General features: G+C 35.8%; 1 pseudogene; it reads left to right on the top strand.

Moving 5' to 3' along the window:
* LOC110201915 (cytochrome P450 3A4-like) overlaps positions 1–18745 on the top strand; it is a 113398-nt pseudogene that overhangs the window by 8983 nt on the left and 85670 nt on the right.

The raw sequence follows: 18745 nt of genomic DNA, 5'->3' as shown, positions 1-18745 counted from the left end.
GCACACCTCCAAGTAACTTTCCCAACTTTTTTAATGACCTTGGTGCAGGTTCACCATCTTCTCCTCCACACACCCTCTATTCCTGGCTACAGAAGAACATTTCAGTTGATAGCCTGAACATCCAACTTCTCAACCTCTGCGGTTCCAAAGAGTTCCTTTCCCACCTCCATGCAGCATGTTCACATCTTTGAACTACCAATTTCACCAGTACCAAAAGCTAGAATTGAAATTCCACAATTTAACCATCAGTTTACTTCTTTTTACCTATCCATCTTACCCCCATTATGCCTAATAGATATCATTCTTATTGTACATGGTGGTCCTTGAGTCATTCCTATTTTTTTGTTATTCTGGCTCCCCTTGGGTTTTATTTGCCTCAGTGCTTGGTTTTGACTCTATTCTTTGGGTTTTCCTACCTACTCTTGTAGGATTCCTCAAACTCTTTTCTTCCAACAACCCCAACTGCCAAGCCATCACTGTAAGCTGAATCCCAATAACAGGTTTCTCTGCTTCTATTACAGGACAAAAACCATTCATAGAGCAATTAGGTCAGTTTCAACCAATTCAAATTCATAGTAAAGAACTTTAGCTGTGAACCTAGGTGGCATAGTGCATAGAGTGTCAAGCCTGGAATCAGGAAGACATGAAGTAACATTTGGCCTCAGACGTTTACTAGCTGTGTGCCCTCAGGAAATTATTTAACCCTGTTTCCCTCAGTTTTCTCATCTGTAAAATGAGCTGTAGAAGGAAATTCCCAACCACTCTAGTATATTTGCTAAGAAAACCTTAAATGGGTCACAACTATTTGCATATGGCTGAAATGAACAAACAACAGCATTATTGCATCACATTTGTATTTATTTTATTAAATATCTTCCAATTTCATTTTAATCTGATAACCAAGATTTTTTTTTTTTGATGAGGCAATTAGGGTTAAGTGACTTGCCCAGAATCACACAGCTAGTAAATGTTATGTGTTTGAGGCCAAATTTGAACTCAGGTCCTCCTGACTCCAAGACCTGTGCTCTTTCCAATATGCCAACTAGCTGCCCCATATGCAAGATTTTTAAAGCTGCTTGTAGATCACCTATGAGTTTGAGATTCTGATATACTTTGTGATCTATTAGCATAATGTTGATGGTTGTTTTCCATTCCTTTTTCTCTATCTTATCTCAGATTCCTTCAGTTTCCTGTAATTTTCTATTCCATCTCTGCATCTCTCAAATCCCTTTTGTATTCCTATGAACACCACTTCTAACATTAATACAAGTTGTTATCATCACTCATATAGGGTATTGTTGTGGACTCCTGATGAGATTCTTCCTGCCTCCACCCTCTCTTCCACTTGGTTCTTTTAAAAAAGTATCTATTTTTGGGGGTAGCTAGGTGACGCAGTGGATAGAGCACCGGCCCTGGATCCAGGAGGGCCTGAGTTCAAATCCGACCTCAGACACATAACACTTACTAACTGTGTGACCCTGGGCAAGTTACTTAACCCAATTGCCTAGCCAAAAAAAAAGAAGTATTTTTTAAAACTGTTTATTAATTTTTAACATGCATTTAAAAATTTTTCAGTTCTAAATACTTTCCTTTTCTCCATTCCTCCCTTGATACATTGAGAAAGCAAATAATATGACATCAATTATATATGTGAAGTCATGCAAAACATATATCCATATTAAGATGTTAAAAAAAAACCTATGAAAAATAAAGTGAAAAATAACATGCTTCACCAGTTCTCCCTCTGGGGAGATTTTTCATGATTTTTCATCATGAATGGGTCCTTTGGAATTTTCTTGGATCACTTAGTCCATTCTTAATACAATTACAAGAATAATCTTTCTTGTGTGTAAATCTGTTTATGTTCACACTTCTGCACCAAAGTTCTCTCTAGCTCCCTATTGCCTGCTAAGTAAAATTCAAAAACTATAGCCTAATGTGCAACACTCTACCTCACATGGTATCACCTCACCTTCTAAGACTTATTTCCTATTAGTCCCCTCTATAAACTTTGTTCTTTAGCCAAATTGGATTATTCTTTGGCTCCCAAACACACTCACCACTCTCACGCCACTGTGACTGCTCAAGCTATTTGATGACATTGAAATGCCCTCTTGCCTTCCTTTTCTACTGAGTGCCTGACCATTCTTTAAGGCTCAATTCAAATGTCACTTTCTCAAGAAACTATTCTCCTTTTCTCATCACAACACACAACAACAAGAACAACAACAAAAACTGCTCTTTAAAGTTTTCAAAGTATTTTATCCATATTATCTTACTGATCATCACAATAACCCTCCAGGTTTGATGGTATTCTTTCCTGCATTTTGCCAATGAGAAAAGTAAGCCTGAAAGAGGTTACTGACTTGCCTAGGGTCTGAGAATAGGAAGTATCTGGGGCAGGATTCTAATTTAATCACTCACCAAGTATTTCATAAATATTCTCTGATGAGTTTTATTTTAGATTCTTGATTCATTTCTTCATCTCAGAGCAAACAAAATGCAACAGCAAGCTCATGACCATCAATTGATACTTTCCACTTGCAACCTCTGTTTCCAACAGTGTAACTCGGTGACTGATGTAATTTGTTCCATTTGGGGGTGTAGGTTTTTTGATGGAAGACAACCTGTATTGGCCATCACGGACCCAGAGATTATCAAATCAATACTGGTGAAAGAGTGCTATTCTGCCTTCACCAATCATCAGGTAAGTAACAGGGAAGAGTAATGCTGGCAGCAATGGGGAAAGCATGCTAAACATGTTAAGGGTCACACAATTTTTAGGCCATAAAGAGACAACAGACAGATGGACACAGGAGACATAGTCTGGGAAATACCCCCCCAGCTTTCTTTTCTGTTCTGGATGGGCATTCTCTATCATGATTCTGGGGAAAATATCGTGTGGATAAGGTGTTGGCCATCCACAGCTTTTGTGAAATAATTATATGACAGGCCAGTCAGAATAACTGAAGCAATTGATGCCGTAAGTAAAAGATAGGAAGTGATGTGTGCCAAGCAGGTCAAATTATCACCACCATCACCACCACCACCACTACCTTCACCACAACTTCATCTCAGACACTGTGAGAGATAGTCGAGCACGTGACATCCATGACTCCTGGGAATAGCGATGCTTTTAGTATAGTACAACCAGCCATCATTCTGAGAAACAACTTCTGTAGTGATGCAGCCTGGAAACTGCTCCTTCAGGTACAACTATCACAGCTTTTAAGGACTCAGAAAAGAAAATCCTTGCCACCAAAGTCCATGGGCTACTAAGAGTCAGCTAACAAACTGTCGATGTTTAGCAAGAATTAGTTTTTGTACTACAAAATGTAATAGACCTCCAGTTCTGGTTCCACCATTTAATATGTGAATGGTCACGTCTTTTTCCCAGTTCTCCTAGAATTTGAATCTGGCAGGGATTATGGAGAATGCTGTCACATTTGCTAAAAGTGACCATTGGAAACAGCTTCAAACACTTGTCTCCAACATTTACAAGTGGAAGACTCAAGGAGGTAAAGCAATTGATATGGGACAGATTCTAGAAAACTGAGTCTAGTTGAGAGAAAAAGAAATATGTTCCAACGATTTTTTTTCTGTTAAAGTCTAATTAATAGGCTCACAAGTTTAAATTTTCTATAAGGGCATATTTTGTTTACTATTTTTTTTGTGCTATAATGGAGAGAACACTCTCTCTGGAGCTAGAGAACCTCATCTCCAAGTTCACCTCTGATGCCTATTACCTGAGTGACCACTGGCAAGTCACTTAAGCATTCTGGCTGAAGGTTCCTCATCTTTCAAATGAAGTCGTTTGACTATATGACCTTCTAGAGATGTATGATTCTTTACATTCTAAAAGAGAGAAATGACTTTATGAAATATCATTGTGCTTTTTCTGACTTGGGAAATCTAGTTTCTTCTGGAACTGAGTTTTCCGCATGTAACTGCTGTCATTTGGCATTTAGATGTTTCCATTGTTAACCAATATGGAGATATGTTAGTGAAGAACATGGGGAAGGAAGCAGAGAAAAGCAAGCCTGTAACTCTGAAGGACTAAGTATGGGGCAAAAGCTGTAGTAATCTGAGGAGCAGCAGTATGCCATGCGTGCCTAAGCCTCTCTTCTGCCATCTTTCCTCAGAAACTGATGCACCCACTTCTAGAGTTCTTCTCTTGACTTTTTAATTAACAAAGCAAGTGAAAAGAACAATATGGTGAGATCTTCCCCTCTGAGGCTGAACACCTTCATTAAGCTATTGACAATTGATGACTCAACTTTTGCTCCTTTTTTCTTTGTCTTTTCATATGCAATACTCTTTATTGTCTGGATTCTAAACTTATAATTTAACTAAGCCTTTTAAAAAGTTTTTACAAAATACCCCCAAAATTACTAATGATGTTTTTTTACATTCATGAAAACATCTAAAACTCTCTTCTTAATGTCTTGCTTTATCTGTTTCAGAAATTGCTTTTGAATTTGTGCACACATTGTATTTTACTTTGAGGCTTTGCTTGTAGATCTTTTTGGAGCTATTTTCTCCTGGGTTTGTGTTTTCAGTGTCTCTGTCACCATAATAGCTTACTATTATGGGACTCTGTTGCTACATGTTCAGGAGGAAATACCTGGGTTGGTTTTATCGTAGCTTTCTTGGGTTATTGGTTGTTTTGTTGTTCCAGGCTCCAAAGAATATCTCATGCTGGGATGTACAAGCTTTTGATGTTCTCATTAGTCTTATCCAGGGAAAAGTCTGATCAGTTCCTTCCCCTTCCATCTTCAGCAAGTGAGGTCTGAGCTTTGCAGGTTTTTGACCTATATTTGAGTGTGAGTAGCAGTAGACTGCTGTTGGACTGAAGCACTGTCATCCAATGGGAAAACTTTCCTGCTTTAAAGTGATGGAACCATAAGGTCCCCTCTGGGACTGAGAATCTTTTCATTATTATTCTTCTGTGGGCTTCAGATTAGTCTAACAGCTAGAGCTGAGAACAAATCCTTTTCCTGGGGTCTGACGCACATTGTCGTTGTTTGCTTCTGAACTTCCCCCTTGCCTGATTGGGACTGTGACTCATTCTCACACCTGGGTTCTGGTCCCTTCCATAATCCACATGGCATTTGTGGATTATGGCATAGGAAGGAACAACCTGACAGCTGGCACCTGTCCCTGCACCCTGAGTTCCCAGCGTTTGTTTAGAACCTTTCATTTCCCTTGGACAAAGCCTCCAGTTGCTGGAATCTTGCATAGAATTAATTTCTGGCCAGTATCTAAAGACCTTTTTTATATCTCACTGTGGCAACCTGGTCAGGACAAATGACTCATTACTTTTTCTCCTTTTTAGATTTCCCAGTCATTAACTGTTTGGTTCAAAAATTTTCTAGGCTTGTTTTGGGGTGGAGTGAACTCTCTGTGCTTCTCACTGTTCAATCTGGGAGGATTATTTCATTTGAAACTTATTTTATTCTTTGATATTTTAAATAGGTTCATTTTAACAATAAAATAAAATATAAAAGATGAACAAAATATATTAATAAAAACAAAAAGTTTTGTTCCGTAAAATTTGGATTCAGCCAAAAGACTACACTTAAAAAGAAGGCCTCGTGTGGCCTTAAGGCAGCAGATTCCCCAACTCTGCTCTCTATATAGTAATGTAAGTGGGAGTACACTGCCAAAACAAATACAGGAACTATATAAGCAAACTTATAAATTAAAAAAAACCCTTGTATTAAAAAATAATCAGATTTTGTAAGTGGAGAAATATTAATTGTTCATGGGTGGCAGGGCCAATATAATAATAGCGACAATCTTACCTAAAGTAATTTATATATTCAATGCCATTCCAATTAAATGACTAAAAATGTTTTACTAAATTAGAAAAAAATAGCAAGAAAAATAATTTGAGAGAACAAAAACTCAAGAATATCAAAAGAACTAATGAAAAATCTAAAGGAAAGAGATTTTGCAGATCTTAAACTATGTTGGAATGTAGCAATTATGAAAACTCTGTCTTACTGGTTCTGGATAGGAAGCAGATCAGTGGAACAGGGTAGACATATACTTTACAGCCACAAATAAATAGAGTAACCTTGTATTTGACATATATAAAGACTCAAAATTTTAGGATAAAAATTCAGTATGTGGTAAAAATTGTAGGGAAAACTGGAAAACAGTATGACAGAAACTGGGCATATATAATATATCATATGTTTAAAAGGTATACATAACAGATTTGCACTTTCATGTGAAAGCATCTTTTATTGTACCTTATTATGGAAATGCTTGTTTTATTTCATAAATGAAAAATAAAATTAATAAAAAATTTAAAAAACAGAAAAATGTGAAGAGTGGGAATGATAGTGTACATAATCGAAGAAGACAAAAGAATAGGGGTCAAAAGTATAGCTGTTAGTACCTTCTGCTATGTGGCCACTTTCCACTTCTTCTGTATTTATCTTCTAGGTCTTGGTTTATATAGGTATGCATTTATGTCATATACACTCTCCATTTAAACATTATTGATGCAAGAGGATGTTTTTGCTTTTTTCTCTTATCTACAGTGCCTAGAATAGTGCCTAGCACATAGTAAGCACTTAGTAAATATTAGCTTATTACTTGGACTTAGAGAGTATTCACACCGTGGGGAAGAAAAGGTAGCCCTGGTTAAATAGGGAAACCTAACCTTCTCTTACAGCTTAGGAAAAGGAAAAAAGAATCCCAATCAGCTGTGCTTTTCTTTTTCTTCCATGAATTTCCAAGCTATCATTCATTCATTCACTCATTCATTTAAAAAAAGGCTTTTTGGACTTCTAGGTAAGTGATGAAAAGAATCAACTTTTACTTTTTTTAAATTTCACCTAGCTATTGACCATTTTCACCTCTGGATCATATATCCTGCTAGTTTGAACATAGGGACCAGTTGGCAAACCTGGCCAGACCACATTAAAATATAATTGGGAAATATGTAATACAATAAAAGTGCAATAGAATACAAGTATTAGTAATATCTATTTTTCTAATTCCAACATATGGCCTACAGATATCCTTTGGAATGGTTTAGTGACCCCAGTTTCTATTGAATTTCACACTACAGGTTTAAAGGCTCACATTATGTCTTTGCTTGGAGAGGAAAAATGTGGTGCCAGTTCTGAGTCTTTTTTTTTTTTTGCTTTCTTTCCTCAGCATTTTTTGAGCCTAGAGCCTGGATATGATCACCAGCACTTCATTTGGTGTCAATATGGATTCCTTGAATAATCAGAATGATCCCTTTGTCAGAAAATCAAGAAGTTAATTAGATTCAGTTTTCTGGACCCAGTCACACTTATAATAAGTAAGTTGTTCTTCTTTACAGAAATGAATAATTAAAAATTTAGTCTTCTGGGCATTCCAGAAGATAACTCAATACATTGGTTCATTGATTTAGAGATGGACAAAAGCTTAGAAGCCTTCAAGCCTACTCTTTTATTTAACAGAGAATTAAATTGATGCATAGAGAGATTACAACACAATCTCAGGAATTCTGGAGATTTAACTTTTTAATTGCTATCTGTGAGTAGCAATTATTCTGAGGAATTCTAAGGATTTTAATTGCTAACTCACTGTGCTACTACATACTTGTGAGACTCTGTTAGAGAGGCAGAGCTTTCAGAGAGAAACTGCCCTAAATCCTCAAGGGAACACTTTGCTTTTCAGTCATAGTTAGCTTTGCAATTAATATAGAAGACCATGGAGAGGCACAGGACACCTGTCCTCTCCATTGCTGAGCTTTTCATTGACCCCCAGACAATTGGAGGCCTCAAAAAGAAAATGAGTAATCAGTAAAATTGTCCCTCTGGTACTATCTCCCCAAATCTCCTACAAATAAAGGTGATAACATCTCTCATAAAATTCTAGTTTCATAAATTTTTTTGTTTTTTTTGTTTTCCTCAGCATTCTTTCCATTCCTTGTTCCATTGTTCAAAAAAAATGGACATAAGTCTATTTCCAAAAGAAGCAGTAAATTTCTTATCAAAATCAGTTAAAAAAATAAAGAATGAAAAAAAATTCACAAAAGGCAAGTAATTGTGATAAGTTTTCAGAATAAGAAAATATATACATTGTACATTATTGAATTTTTTGTCCTGAAAGTAGAGCAAATAATAATTGTATTCCATTTTACTTGATGTCATCCTGTTCCGTACAATTTTTATTCAATTCCAAGTAGTCAAATTTTTTTGAAGACTTACTGTTACCTGAAGAACGGTCATGTCATGGCCTGTAAGCTCATTTCCAGCTCTAACTCTATGTTCTTATTATATGATATTTGTCAGACTTAGTGATCTGTATTTGTGGGAGTACAAAGAATAAAAAGACACTGTCCCAGCTCTCAATTAATTTCCAACGACTTGGGTGGAATGAGACCCCTACCCAATATTACATAGCAGATTAGCATACAGTGCGTAGCAAGAACACAAGTAAGAAGAAAAAACCTTTCTCCTCTATACATTCTCAAAAGAAGCCTTGCTAACAATATCAAATACTATATAAGAATGGGTACAAAAATTATAATTTGTGCCAGTAATGTTGTATGCACATTCTCCATGTGGGCTCTTGGCCCAAATTTGAAACATTTTTCATTTTCCCACAAAGCTCCGATTTGAAACTTTTCCTGGAACAGCTATGATGCTTAATTCTTGAAGGCAAGTCCAGAAAAGTAAAACATTGCTGATGCTTGGAAGCTACAGAGTCTTTAAGCATAGGCATGTTGGATCATTGTGTGTTTGCTGACCTAGGATCTATTCAGCTGAGTTTGAAGAGTTATGTTCATTGGTTGACCACAGTGAGATCAATTTCTTTGCCTATCATGATCCTGGATAATCATCCATGAAATTATTTTAAGATTGTGTTTAGTGGTGTCTGCATCAATGATATTATAAACCGTTGAAGCATTATCTTTCTATCCTTTCAGTCTGACTCAAGAGAATTCATTTCCTGAAATTCTTAATATTCACTTTTTAGGTTTTTCATGGCCCGCTTCCATTCCATAACCCTGTATAGGTGATTGGGGCAGAATCTTTTAAAGTTTTAGAATCTGATTGAAAGCCATTATTTTACTTATTTGGGGTTCAGGTTCTTTGAACATCCATGATCCTATATAGAAAGGCCCTGGGTAGAATTAGAATTCTGCCACTGAGCTAAAGCCATAATGTCTCTAATCACTTAGATCTTCACTTTTCTATCCTGCAGTAGAGATATTAATTTCCTGTGTTCATAGCTGATTTCTGTGCCCTTGAGTGTTTTCTCAGTGTTAATGGTTTCCATTATTTTTCCAGCACCGGGTAGATTTCCTTCAGCTGATGATGGATTCTCAGACTTCTAACAATTCAGAGAAGCATTTTCACAAAGGTAACTTGGGCATGAGGTCACAAATTGGAATCTTGAAGATATTATCTGTGGAAGTATGAAAATATTCCCAAATTGCTTAGATGATGTACCAAATGGCAATAACAACAATGATTCCAATGATCATGTTGTTGTAGGGTTTTAAGATTTGCAGAGCACTTTATATATTTCTTCATTTGATCTTCATAACAACTTATTCTACTTGCTGTCATTCTTATTTCTGTATCAGAGATGAGGAATTGAAGGCTAAGTGAGTTTAAGCAACTTCAACAGGATCACAAAAATTTGAAGTGCTATTTGAACTCAGATCTGACTTACCTCTAAATCCAACTCCCTATGGTATTACCTAGCCACCTCAGAAAGATGATTGATATCTGTAGGATGAGCTAAATGGAGACAGTTTTAACATTATATTTGAATTTGTGATGGCCAAGTTGGTCTGAAGCTTGGAGATAATATGAATCTTTTTTTTCATCTACACCGTGGACAACAATGAGGCTTAGTGAGGTGGGAGAAACAATTTTTTAAGAGAGACAATCCTCTCATTCTTTCCGTGCTACTAAGTCCTTGTGTGTCCCTGCATACATCACTTCATTTGGCTAGACTTGCTTGTCATAGGTGAAATCAGGACATTTACCCAGATGATCATTTAATTATCTCCTCACTCTAAATGCTATAATTTTACTCTATTCCCTGGCCTAGACCATATTTCTTTCTGTTCAGCTAGTTGGATAGCTAGGTGGCACGTAAGACAGAATGGCAGGCAGATGAGTCAGGAAGACTCATCTTCAAATCCAGCCTCAGACACTTACTGACTATGTGACCCTGGACAAGTTACTTAACCCTGTTTGCCTCAGTTTCATCATCTGTAAAATGAACTGGAGAAGGAAATCCAAAACCACTCCAGGGTCTTTGCAAAGAAAATACCAATTTGGGGTACAAAGAGTCTGACATGACTGAAGCAATTGAACAACAGCAACACAGGAAAGGGAAAAGAGAGCACACGTTTCTCTTGCAATATAAAACTTGTTGGCAAACTTCTCAAGTTGTGTTTTAATTATCACAATTCTCATTTAACCATAAGTAGGATATAGACTCTCCTATGTTGTATCTAAGCATTCTTACCAGAAATCAATGTGAGAGAGGCCGCATATTTTAAGGGAAGAGGAAAATGTAGTTGGGAATCAGAAGACCAGGTTTTAGTCTCAGCTTCAGCCACTTACTAGCTCAATGACTTTGGAACAGTCATCTTACTACTCTGCAGGTCAATTGCCTTATCTGAAGAATGCAGAGAAGCATTCTTGCACTAGCAATTTCACAGGCTTGTTATGGTGGTCAAATGAAGCAATGTAGGTAAAATATAAGCACTAGGCACTATGAAAATGTAATCAATGTTTACTGTTACCTTCTGGATATCTACCCTTCGTGTATCATATCAAAGATATGATGTAGTGGAGTACAGTAGAAGAGTGTGGTCTCTGAAGTCTGAGGACCTTGGTTCAAATCCTAACTCTCTCACTTGTGAGCCTTTGGAAAAGTCACTTAACCTCTTCAGGCCTCAGTTCAGACCTGAAAAGTCAGGATGCTGGACTACATGGCTCTTGAGATCCCTTCCAATTCTGGATTCATGATCTCCCTTCAAACATCTCTCCTCCATATTGGCTTCACTCCCTACAGAAGCACACTACTACAAGTACTTATCCCCACTCTTCTCGCCTACTGTTAGAGCCTTCTAATGTGTCTGTCCTATTACACATTGTGCTAGAAAGAAAAGAGAATTCCCTGAAATCAAATGTCACTTTTATTACATTTTGAAGCAACAACTGAGGATGAGGCAAGTATGTGGAAAGAGTAGAACAGATATAAGAGAAAAAAGGTTGAGTGACCCTGGTTAGACTTAACTTCTTTCCTTGTGATGATGGATTTTGGTGGAGAACTCCTATCATATGAATGAATGAATTTCAGATCATTTCTAGGTATTTTGGAGAGTCTGCCCTTCCTAAATTCTTGTGATATGCTTGAATGATATAATAATGGTATGATGACTTTGTCTGAATGTCTCCCTTGTCTCTATTTCAGATCTGAGTGATGAGGAAATCCTGGCCCAATCCATTAACTTTATTTTTGGTGGCTATGAAACCACCAGCTCAGTTCTTTCCTTCCTTTTTTACAACCTGGCCACCCACCCTGAGGTCCAGCAGAAACTTCAGGAGGAAATGGATGTAGGGTTGCCCAACAAGTGAGAGGATGAGAGGAACAGAGCTATTCGCCCCCCCTCCCAACTTACTTCCTATTCATCCACTTGCCTCATCTCCTAGTAGAAGCTTTGGCCAAACCCCTTTGCTGCTGAGCGTTTGCCTATAATTGAGGTATGGCCTTAACTTGTCAGGAACTGACAAGGAAAAGATATATTTAGAAAGTACAGATTTACATGACGTTATGCTTGCAGAGAAGGAAACATCTCAGGAACTAGTCCCAAACCTTGGAAAGATACTGAAAAAGCTCACTTTCCATTATTTATTCAGCCACTTCATAGCCCTTCTTCCATTTCTGGTATTCATTTCTTATCTCTTCTGATACTCAGTATCTTTGTAACTTTAGGACTCCTCTCTACTCCTCACTTAATCTCTTTCTCCTTCCCTCCTTTCACATTCTATTTTCTTGTCCCTCACTTGTCCTCCCCCTTCCCTACTCTCCTCTCATCTCCTCTTCTCAGATCCTTGTTCAGTCTCTGATGTGACTGATAACAGGAGTTTTATACTCTTCCTGATGTCAGAAGACAAAAGGTCATATGAAGGGACATTGGAGTTTGTCTTTACCAAGGAACCTCTTTTTGATGCACCAGGATCACCTGGCTCCATCCCTCTTGGACCAAGTAGGATAATTACCATTATGTGAACACTTAAATAGTCCTTTCCCTATGAAGTTAAGGGATGCCCTTGAAAATGTATTGTAATGATCCACCTAAAATAGTGAGTTACTGAGCGAGAATGGTAGCAGTAGGAAGGAAGAGGAGATAAAGTTATAGAAGTGTCTCTTTAGAACTCACTGACCACTTAGCAAACCAAACCTGAGCCTTTATAATGGTAATGAATAATTCTCCAAAACACCCTCCAAGACTTATAGTATTCTCTAATCTATGTGGAAGTAAAAATAGGATGATTTGATCAGAGTAGTTGTTGTAAATAGATAACTATGTTATTTGGTGTAAGGGATGCTGGGAAAGACTCTATGCCCCTACTCTCAATATCTCTTCTAAATTGTACAAATACAGATGCTTCTTTTTGAGTCTTTTCTGTTGTGAAGTCCCTTAAAGGTGTAAAATACTAAAGTGTTAAGAAATAAGACCAGAACATCTCAACATTGATGGTGAGCTGAGAATGGGGCTTCTAGAATCTGAGTTATCTTTGGAAGGGTAAGCAGAGATGACAAGAAGTAGAAGCTAGAGGGCAATTAAGACACAGATAGGCTCTTCTCGGGTCTCAAGTGCATCTAAAGTAAATTTGTCTGAGGTACAATTTGTCTACTATTCTAGCTGATAACCTTTCATCATATTTTACCAGAAAAAAAAATGAGACTGATCATAATGAACTCCTTCTTTTGTCCTCTCCCTCATCTCTCATCACTATAATGCCTTCTGCTACTAGCCCCTCCATTACGCTAGTATTACGTGATGAAATAACCTCATTCCTTACCAAGGCTAATTCTTCTACTTGTTCATGTGAGTCTAATAGATTGCCCCATCTGTCATCCCCACTCTTACACTTGATTTTTTTACTGACTCATTTCTCACTGTCTACAAACATTCCCTTATGACTTCTATCCTGAGTAAACTCCCACTTGAGCCTTCCCTTCTTGCTATTGTCCTATATCTCCTCTATCTTCTGTAGCTAACTTCTTCAAACAGTTTACAATATAATGAAAAGGTACAAGGTTACCTACAATACATGCCTCCACTCTCTCCACTTTTACCTTTTTATCTTTGAATTCTAAAGAATTATTTAATGTCTTTTGCTGTTTTCTTGTTGTTCAGTTGTGTCTGGCCTTTTATCACCCCATTTTGGGTTTTCTTGGCAGAAATACTGGAGTGGTTGATCATTAATTTCCGTAGCTAATTTTACAGATGAAGAAATGGAGGCAAACATGGTTAAATGACTTGTCAAGGGTCCCAGAAGTACTAAGTATCTGAGGTCAGATTTTATTTCAAGTCTTTGTAACTCCAGACCTACCTCTCTATCTACTTTGCCATTCACAAGCCCCCAAAACCATGAAATGCTATTTTAAAAATCTTGTTTATTTTCTTTCCTCATCTTTTAAAATTTATTTTATTTTCAGTTTCCAACATTAACTTCCATAAGATTTTGAGTTCTAATTTTTCCCTATCTCTCCTATCCCTCCACACCACAGTGGTGTGTAAATTGATATAGGCTTAAAACATACATTCATATTAAACCTATTTGCACATTAGTTATATTGTAAAGAAGAGTTAGAACTAATGGGTGAAACCATGAGAAAGAAGAAACAAAAGACAAAGACAAAGAGTTGAGAGACAGAGAGAGAAACAGAGAGACAGAGAAAAAGAGAGAGACAGACACAGAGAGAGAGAACAAATAATATGCTCTGATCTGCATTCAAATTCCGTAGTTCTTTTTCTGGATGTGGACAGCATTTTCCATTGTGAGTCTTTTGGAGTTTCCTTAGATCCTTGCTTTGTTAAAAAGAGATAAGTCATCATAAAATGTGGCTATTACTATGTACAATGTTCTTCTGGTTCTTCTGACTTCACTCAGCATCAGTCCATACAAGTCTTTCCAGGTTTTTCTGAAGTCTGCCTGCTCATCATTTCTTATAGCACAATAGTATTCCATTACATTCATATACCACAACTAGTTCAGCCATTCCCCAACTGTTGGGAATTCCCTCAATTTCTACTTCTTTGCCACCACAAAAAGCTGCTGTAAATATTTTTTACATGTGGGTCCTTGTCTCATTTGTATGAACTCTTTGGAATACAGATCTAGAAGTAGTATTGCTGGGTCAAAGAGTTTGCACTGTTTTATAGTCCTTTGTGCATAGTTACAGATTGCTATCTGGAGTGGTTGGATCAGTTCACAACTCCACCAACAATGCACTAGTGTTCCAATTTTCCCACATATTCTTCAGCATTTCTCTCATTTCCCTGTTTTGGCATGTTGGCCATTCTGATAGGTGTGATGTAGTACTTCAGAGCTGTTTTGATTTGCATTTCTTAATCAATAGAGATTTAGAGCATTTTTTCATATGGCTATAGATAGCTTCATTTCTTCCTTTGAAAACTGCCTGTTCATATCCTTTGACCATTTATCAATTGGGGAATGACTTGTATTCTTATAAATTTGACTCAGTTCTCTCTATATTTTAGAAATAAGACCTTTATCATACATATTGTCTATAAAAATTGTTTCCCAGATATCTGCTTCCCTCCCATTCTTGGTTGCATTGGCTTTGTGTGAAAACTTTCAATTTAATGTAATCAAAATTATCCATATCATTATGTTCTTTATCTCTTGTTTGTTCATAAATTCTTCCATTCTCCTTAAATATGACAGCTAATCTATTCCTTGTTCTTCCAGTTTGCTTATAGTATCATCCTTTAATCTCTAAATCATATGCCCATTTTGACTTTATTTTGGCATACTGTGTAAGGTCTTGGTCTATGCTTAGTTTCTGCCATATTATTTTCCAATTTTCCCAGAAGTTTTTTTTTAATCAAATAATGAATTCTTATCCAAGAAGCTGGAGTTTTTGGGTTTATCAAACAATAGATTACTATATTCATTGACTACTGTGTTTTGTGTACCTAACTTATTCCACTGATTCACCATTCTATTTTTTAGCCAGCACCAAGTAGTTTTGATGATTGCTGCTTTATAATACAATTCAAGATCTAGTATGGCTAGGTCACCTTCCCTTGCATTTCCTTTCATTAATTCCCTTGATATTATGGACCTTTTGTTCTTCCAGATGAATTTTGTTATTATTTTTTCTGGCTCTATAAAATAATTTTTGGTAGTTTGGTTTTCTTCCAGTTATTTAGATCTGACTTTATTTGTGTGAAAAGTGTTTTGTAATTATGTTCATATAGTTCCTGGGTTTGTCTTGGCAGGTAGACTGTCAAATATTTGTAATGTCTACAGTAATGATAAATGGAATTTCTTTTCCTAGCTCTTTCTGTTGGGTTTTGTTAGTAATATAAAAACATGACAATGATGTATGTGGGTTTATTATATAACCTGGAAGTTTGCTAAAGTTGTTTATTATTTCAAGTAGTTTTTTACTTGAATCTGTAAAATGATATTGTAAGAAGAGATCAACAATGTCATTCCTTACATTCTTAGTAATTAAATATTTTAAATCTCCAAAAAGTAATTAACATTTATATTAGAACAGTTGTTGAGAGCCTGTTGAAATTTCTGCCTTTCAACCAAGTTTGGTATTTTTAAAAATGACATACAACAAATAGGGCTTCATGATAGGAAAGAATTGTTCTGAAGACAGACAAGTGGTGCTTTAGATGTTCTTACTATCTTCTTGAGGTAGATCTCTTGATGTCTACTTTTTTTTGTCTCCTATTTATTTTTATGTTGAGTATTAAAATTTTGATTTCAAAGCTTTCTCCCTTCTTCTGCTCTCTTCCCCATCCTTTGAGAAGTCAAGCAATATGAATCACTTTTACTTGTGAGGTAATGAAAAAATATTTCTATTTTATCCTTGTGCCAAAAACCAAGAAAAATAAAGTGAAAACAATCTGCTTCAATGTGCACTCAGAATTCATAACTTCTTTCTGTGGAGTTTTTCAATTTTTCATCATGGTAACTTTGGAAGTAATCTTGGATCATTGTATCAAGCCAAGTAGCTGAGTCTTTCACAGCTGATCATTATTACAATTTTCCTGTTAGTGTGAAAATTGTTCTTCATTTTGCATCATTTTATATGTCTTCCCAAGTTTTTCTGAAAGCATTCCCTTTACATTTCTCACACTACAATAATATTCCATCACAATCCTACCATAATTTGTCCAGCCATTCACCATTTGATAGTTATCCTTTTCATTTGAAATTTTTTGCCACCAGCAAAGTTCTGCTTTAAATATTTTTGTACATATAGGTTTTTCCCTGTTCTTTGTTCTCATTGGGTATAAATTATGGTATTGCTGGGTCAACATATTTACACTTTTATTTATTGTCCTTTTGGCATAGTCCAGAATTGTTCTCCAGAACGGTTGGACCAGTTCACAATTCCACAACAGTGTTCTAGTGTAACTTTTTTCCCATTGCTTGCGGTATTTGTCATTTTCCCCCCCTCTGAGATTAGCCAATCTGATAGGAATGAGATGTTGCCCTAGAGATGTAGTTTGAATCTTTCTAATCAATAGTGATCTAGAGTATGTTTTCATGTGACTATTGATAGGTTTGATTTCTAGTTCTGAAAATTGCCTATTTGTATCCTTTGACCTTTTGTTAATAGGGTATTGCTTTTATTTTTATCAATTTAGATCATTTACTTATAGATTTGAGAAATGAGATCTTTATCAGACAAACTTGCTATGAATTTCCTCCCCCTCCCCAGTTTTCTGCTTTCCTTCAAATTTTGGCTGAATTGGTTTTGCTTGTGCAAAAACTTTAAATTAAATATCACACAAGTCATCCATTTTATTTTCCATGATCCTCTCTATCTCTTCTTTGGTCAGACAGTCTTACCTTATCCATATATATCAAAAGTAATTTTTTTCTGTGCATCCCTAATTTGCTTATGATATCATCTTTAGTGCCTACATTATGCATCCATCTTTTCTTTATCTGGTTACATAGTGTGAAATGTTTATGTATGCCTAGTTTCTGCAAGATTGCTTTGCAGTTTTCCCACTACTTTACTTTTTTTTTTAATAGTGGGTTCTTGCCCCTAAAGTTTAGCTCTTTGGGTTTATCAAACATTGGATTACTGTGGTCATTTACCTATTCTGTATGGCGTACCTAATCTATTTCACTGATCAAGCACTGCATTTATCATACAGTACCACAATATTTTGATGATTACAGTTTGTAGTATAGTTGAAAATTGTTACCACCATGCTTTTTTCCTTCACTTTTTTCCCATGATTCCCTTGATATTCTCAAACTTTTTGTCTTCCAGATGAATTTTGTTCTTTTCCCTCCTAGTGCTACAAAATGATTCTTCAGTAGTTTCACTGATATGGTACTGAATAGCTAAATTAATTTGGATAGAATTATTCTTTTTATTATGTTCATTTGGCATATTCATGAGCAATTCATATTTCTCTAATTGTTTAGAGTTACCTTTATTTGTGTGAAAAGTCTTGTAATTACATTTGTATCTTTCTTGTGTGTTTCTTGGCAGGTGGATTTCCAAGTATTGTATATTTTCTACAGTTATTTTAAATGAAAGTTCTATTTTTATGTCTCTTCCTGAATGCTAATGATTTATGTGGATTTGTTTTATATCCTGTCAGTTTGTTCAAGTTAATTGTTTTGACTAGATTTTGTTAGTTGATTCTATAGGGTTCTCCCAGTATATCATCTAATCATCTTCAAAATGGAATAATTTCCCCCCCTCATTGCTTATGTCTATTGCTTCAATGTCTTTTTCTTGTCCATTGCTATAGCTAACGTTTTAGTACAATACTGAGTAATAATGGTAATAATTGATATCTTTGTTTCACCACTGTTCTCATTGGGAAGATTTCCTGTCTATTCCCACTACAGGTGATGATTGCTCTTGTTTTTAGATTGGCACTATTTGTCATTTTAAGAAAAGCACCATTTATTCTTATGCTTTCTAGTATTTTAATAAGAATAGGTGGTATATTATGTCACAAGCCTTTTCTGGATCTGTTGATATAACCACATGATTATATTTTTGTAATTGATATGGTAAATTATAGTTTTGCTAATATTTAACCAGTCTTATATTCCTGTTATAAGTCCTACCTGGTCATAATAATCTTTGTGACATATTACTGTAATCTTCTTTCTAGTATTTAGAAATTTTGCATCAATATTCATTAGAGAAATTTGTCAATAGTTTTCTTTCTCTGTTTTTGCTTTCCCTGGTTTAAATATCAAGATTGTATTAGTGCCAAAGAAAGAATTTGGTAGAATTCGTTCTTTAGTTATTTTTTCAAATAGTTTATATAGTATTGAAATTAATTGTTCCTTTAATATTTGCTAGAATTCACTTGTAAATCCATGTAATCATAATAACTTTATCATAGGGAGCCTATTTATGGCATATTACATTACTTTTTTTTCTAATTTAGCATCATTTAAGTATTTTATTTCCTCCTCTGTTGATATGTGCAATTTATACTTTTTGT

The sequence above is a fragment of the Phascolarctos cinereus genome, unplaced genomic scaffold (assembly GCF_003287225.1).
Source record: "Phascolarctos cinereus isolate Bilbo 61053 unplaced genomic scaffold, phaCin_HiC Scaffold_4;HRSCAF=312, whole genome shotgun sequence".
Classification (NCBI taxonomy): Eukaryota; Metazoa; Chordata; class Mammalia; order Diprotodontia; family Phascolarctidae; genus Phascolarctos; species Phascolarctos cinereus.
The sequence above is the reverse complement of the archived record's forward strand: the minus strand, read 5'-3'. Positions and strand labels throughout refer to the sequence as shown.